Genomic DNA, 6,169 nt, shown 5'->3' with positions numbered 1-6,169 from the left:
ATGCACGCGGGGTTGTTACCTGGTTAAATCCTAGAGCTGGCCTCTCCCTTGAAAATTTACATATGGATGCTGAGGGCAGGTTTGTGACTACCAAATGCAAATGAAAAGGTATGGAGTTTATTATTATAAATGTATACTTCCCCAACTTTGACTACCCACAATTTTATCAAACACTTCTTGAGGTAGCACTTCAGTTACCCCCTCTACCTCAAATATGGGGTGGCAACTTTAACTGTGTTTTAAATCCTGCTCTTGACCGGTCTGGGTGCCCTGTTTGGCGCCAATCCCTAGCCGCTAAGGCCATTGTCGATGCAATGGCTGAGCTGGGCATGGTGGACGTATGGCGATGGCAGTCAAGGAGTGAGGGTGGATATACACACTATTGATAGAATTGATTAGTGGTTTCTTGCTGGTTCCCTATGTCATGCAATTCGTAGCTGCAGAATCTTCTCCAGTGACGTACTCAGACCACTCACCTATCCTTCTGGTCCTAGAGTACCCACAAAAATGCTGTGCCCCATTTACATGTAGATTCCCTCCATATGCTCTCCTTGGTGAGGCTTTCAGAGCCCAGATGTCTGAAGCCATCGAAACCTTCTTTGACACCAATATAGGCTCAGTTTCCCACTTTGCGACTGTTTGGGAAACCTTTAAGGTCCATATCAGGGGGATAGCAATGACCAAACACTCGTGAGTTCTGCGATCCATTAGAGGGTGCCTTGCCACTTAAGAAATAAAACTGGCTGATCTGGAGCGTGAAGAACTTGAGGGAGGCAGTGATTGGAACATGGATGAATTTAAGGCAACACTGGAGGAGTATCATGAAGAAGCTCTGACAGGGGTTCAAGTGCTTGGGAAAATACGCCCTAGCGAGGACATATAGTATGAGAGATCGCCCAGGTGCTACATTGGCAAACATAATGAAGGGCAGACGGGAGGCATCAGGCCCCATAGAGATCAGTACGGCCTCGGGTGGGACGACTAACGATCCAGACTTGGTTGCTGATTGGTTTTTTTTGTTGTAAAATTTTTATTTTTTGTAAAATTTTTACAGACTTGGTTGCTGATTGTTTTAAGAGCTATTACTCTGAGTTATATGGCTCTCCATCACATAGTACTGACGTTACCATACTTGATTACTTAGAACACATTAAGCTGCCGTGGTTGGAGGACGGACACAGGGAATACCTACTGAGGCCTCTCGAGGCCTGGGAAGTCCTTTATGCACTAAAGACCATGCAAACAAACAGTGCCCCGGGCAGGACGGCTTAATGGTGGCCTTCTACAAGGAGTTCGGGGAGCAGCTAGTCCCTCGTTTAATTACTCTGTTCGAGGAGATGAGGAAGTATGGAATCATGCCTCCTTCGATGCGTAAGGTCATGTTGGCCCGCTCTTAAAGCCAGGCAAGACCACACATGACTGCTCTCCATATAAGCCTCTGTCTCTATTAAATGTCAACACTAAAATATTTGCCATGTTCCTGGCGAATAGATTGGCCCCTCTTATCCCGGCTTTAGTTAGTCCTGAGCAGGCAGGCTTTGTCCCGGGTTCCTCATTAACTCTCAACCTACGCACTTTATTCGGAGCTATACAACATACCAAGCCAGACATTAACCTCATAAGTGCTGCGCCCGTCCAACGGCCGACGGCACCACTACCTCGGGAGTGCTGCCATCGGCCATTGGGCGTTCCAACTGCACCTGCGCAATGGAACGTTCAGCACTGGAGCTGGACGTTCCATAGCAGCTAAGGTGTTAAGGCAGCAGCGATATTTTTGGATGCCGAGAAGGCTTTTTGGTCTGTGGAGTGGAATTTCATGATGATGGTGTTAAAGCGTATAAGTCTGGGCGACCTGTTCATTCAACTGGTGGGTGTCCTTTATAACTCCCCAATGGCCAGGGTTAGAGTTAGAAATATTGTAACTTCCTCTATCACTATCTCTAGAGGCACCCGTCAAGGGTGCCCACTATCCCCTTTATTCTATGCGCTGGTGGTGGAGACATTGGCATGTGCCCTCAGGCAATATCACTATCACAGAGGGCTTTGGTTCCCCAATTATAAGTTAATTATTTCCTTCTATGCGGATGATATGCTTCTATATATTCTAGATGCGGGAACTAACCTTTCCCCTGTGTTGAGGGAGGTGATATGTTTTAGGGAGTTCTCTGGGCTAAAAATCAATTTGACCAAATCCATAATTTTCCCTCTCACCCCACCGATGCTCTCGATAGATCTTGAGTTCTCCCTCTCATGGTCCACCAACTCTGTCCGTTACTTAGGGATCCAGGTACACACAAACTCAGCAACGGTCTTTATAGAGAATTATGGCAAAGCGATGGCCAAATTTGAAGACGATATAAACAAATGGATGCGACTCCCCTTGTCGCTTGTGTGTTGTTTGTCCCTTATGAATATGGTGGTGCTGCTCAGATTTCTTTTCTTATTTTTAAATATTCCCATGGTCCATCCCTCCCATTTCTTTAAGCACTTAAGGTCTTTACAGCTTAAGCTAGCTTGGGCCGGTAGGCAACCATGAGCCAAAAGGGATACTCTCACTCTCCCATATTCTATGGGTGGGCTTGGCGCTCCGGATCTGGAACTCTATTACCGAGTGGCACAATGCTTGCACGCTTTTTATTGGCTTCATCAGCAAACTCCCCCTCCTCATTTACATATTAAACAGGTAGCTGCAACGCCCTCCCACTTAGCTACAACTCTGTTCCTCCCCACGGTGAGGCACACGGGCTCTCTGGACTCGATTAATGCAACCACACATGCCTGGCACAATATAAAAAAAAGACAAGCCGCCTCCATTCTATACTTCCCCCTAAAGCCAATTGAGTGGTGTGCCTGGCTCCCAACTATCATGGAAACGGGAGTGGTGCGGCCTTTAAACAGTCTTGATATTTCAGTCAAAGGCGACTTCTTCGCTGATGGGATCGGAAAAGACTGGGAAGACCTTTTAACAGGAAAGCAGGGTATTACTCCTCTTACTATGTTCCACTTCTATAGAGTCCCCCATGCACTCCGTGAGATGCTGAGCGAAGAGTTGATGGAACCTACAGAGGTTGTCCCTTTCTCTCTGTTGCTACGTTCTCAGTCCCCAAGCAAGCTTGTCTCACTTATTTACAGCATGGTGCAAGATTACCGTAAAAGCCACTACACAAAAGCTAGGCTTAAGTGGCAGGCTGACTTAGAGGTCACATTAGCGGTGATTCCTGGCGATATTGTTGCGAGGCCACACAGCGTATTTCCTGGAATGGTCAGCACCACCTCATCCAGTTTAAATTCCCTAACAGGGTTTATTACACTCCTTTCCGTTTACATAGATTTGGCCAGAGGGACTCAGATAGGTGTGAGAGGTGTGGTGAAGTGGCAGCAGATTTTTTTATTTGGCCTGGCTGTGTCCCCCGATTGCGAATTTTGGGATTTCAGTTTTTCAAAGACATAGGGGCCAGTTCCGATTCTGTTCAAAATCGGCCCGACTGACTTGTACCAGGAACGGAGTCCGACCGACACCTACAGGCACCGTACGACCCATGTAGTACGATGTAAAGCCAGTGAACTACAAGCGAGCCGTACGGAAAACAAGCCGTACGACCAAGCCGTACAAAAAACAGCTATCCGGCCGGAAAATAGACACAAGCCGCTCCGACCGACACGAATCCGGAATGAACACGACCGATACATATCCGCAACATCCAACACGCACAGTACAATGCAAAATGCATGAGACCCGATCGATTCGCATGGAGCCCAAGCCGCACGACCGACACGGCCCGAAAACGTACCTGAAGCGAGAGAGACCACCGTTATCGGTCCGCATGCAACACAGAACACAATCAGCATGAAAGGCACGGAGCATCCCGCACAAGCCAACATGAGCGTCTGACTTGGTCAGAAGAACGTCTCCTACATGCCCACAAAAAACAATGTGAAAAACACAAAAAAGGACCAGTCAAGCAATGACAAAGCCAATAAATTAATTTTTTTTAAAACACACAGACACACCCACAACTCCACCAATAAAAAGGCAAAAACACACTACCATGATCCTTTGCAAATACAACAGAGCAGCCAGCACAGAACAACTTGAGACACCAACCACAGACACACACACAACTCACCCATCACACAACCTACACACCATCAGCACCCCTCCAAAAGCTCTCACAAATACAACTACCAAAACAGACACCCACCCACCCTCACTTCCACACACCCACCCACATCACTCCTCACCACCACCCATCACCATGCCCCCTAAGAAGAATCCACAGTTCACAGACACTGAGTTAGAAATATTGGTAGATGAGATCCTCAGAGTGGAGCCACATTTGTTTGGCACATTGGTACAAAGGACCCCCATGTCATAGAAAACCAAGATGTGGGAGATGATTGTGGACAAGGTGAACACACAAGCACCAGCGTATCCCACAAAGACCGACATCCAGAACAGGTGGTATGACGTGCGCAGGAGGGTCAAGAAGCTCCTCCAGAAGGAACACGCCTTAAGCCGGCGCACTGGCAGTGGCTCTCCTGCCAAACCAGTCTACTTCAGGTCCTGGTAGGAGAAGGTGTGGGACCTCCTACCACCAGAGGGCATCCATGGCCTACCAGACATACCAGAGCCTGGTGAGTACACAACCAATATACTCAATATTATGTCACAATACACACACATCACCATTAAGGGGACAGTAAAACCATGCACTGATAGCAAAGGCATAGTAAACAAAAGTCAATCAGACCAAGAAGTGTATGCTAGTCAGACAAACACAATAATGGCCACATCATAGTGATTTGTAAGTGTGTCATGACATGAACAAACCTACCAACAAATAGGAAAGGCAGAGGCACTAATCTGAGTAAACACTGTCAGACAGTCTTACCACCACAACCACTATCTCACAGTGAAGCTGACTGACAGGAAGGAAGAGTGGGTATGCTGGTGAAGTAAGTGTATACAAAAGCATGATAGGGTTACTGTCACAGATAATGCCCCCCTCCCAATTGGACCATCAACACCTCTCTGAACCATGCTCACCGCAGAGGGGGTGGAAATGGACTGGCAAGATCTCTGGGACTGGGCTCTGTTGTGGGGAGCACAAGGCCCTGCTGGGAATTGACCACCACCAGACACCAGAACTCCACTGTCTGCCATCTTGTCCGCACAGGCCCAGCCCCTCACAGGGAAACAGATTCAGAAGGAGGGAAGCGAGGGTATGCTGGGAAGGGGGGTGTAGCCCAGAGCATGCTGGGAGTTGAAGTCACTCACAATCCTCAGCCACCTACATGGCCCAGCAAGCTCACACTGAACCATGCTCACCTCAGAGGGGGTGGAAATGGACTGGCAAGAACTCTGGGAATGGGCTCTGTTGTGGGGAGCACAAGGCCCTGCTGGGAATTGACCACCACCAAACACCAGAACTCCACTGTCTGCCATCTTGTCAGCACAGGCACACCCCCTCACAGGGAAGCAGAGTCAAATGTTAACAGGGATTACACTCCTGTGCGGGCCACCTGATGGCCCTTCAGTACAAATGACCATGTACATTGAAATCTATACATGAGCTGGGTATGCGCACATATCAACATGCACATTGAAAGGCTTCATGTTGGCAGGACAATGGGCTACCACAATATCAATCTCTGTCTGTGACGACTGAAGACGATGCAGTTTTCAGGCATGCATCCTGACGTCCCGTTGCAAATGTCATGTATATCAAACATTATTACAAAAATCAAGGAGGGGTGAATGGTTCACTCTTCATGTGCAACCTGGGTCATAACGTATTGTGTTGCCTCCATTGACAGCCTCACATATGTACACATGCGTAGTGCGTGATATCATGCTTTACCGCATCAGTGTACTCTAGCAGCTTCATCATTGGCTCACCATTGTTGCAAATATGTTGTGCCTCTTCCTGGAGGTAAAGTGGCTGGTTCCCCAGTAGTGCCCAGAGATTAAAACTGAGAGTGTGTGTCTGTGCTCAAGTGGTGTGAATCTAAATCACTCACAACACCCAAAGGCGAAAGGAAAATGATGTACATTGTGATGTATGAAGTTACAAACAAAGGTGTTGCGTGTGTGGATCCATCTACTGATCCACCCCACCAGGGTCAGTCACTGTTGGTCAATATTCTGCAGCCCCATGTGATCCTACAG

The sequence above is a fragment of the Lissotriton vulgaris genome, chromosome 4_1 (assembly GCF_964263255.1).
Source record: "Lissotriton vulgaris chromosome 4_1, aLisVul1.2, whole genome shotgun sequence".
Taxonomy (NCBI): domain Eukaryota; kingdom Metazoa; phylum Chordata; class Amphibia; order Caudata; family Salamandridae; genus Lissotriton; species Lissotriton vulgaris.
The sequence above is the reverse complement of the archived record's forward strand: the minus strand, read 5'-3'. Positions refer to the sequence as shown.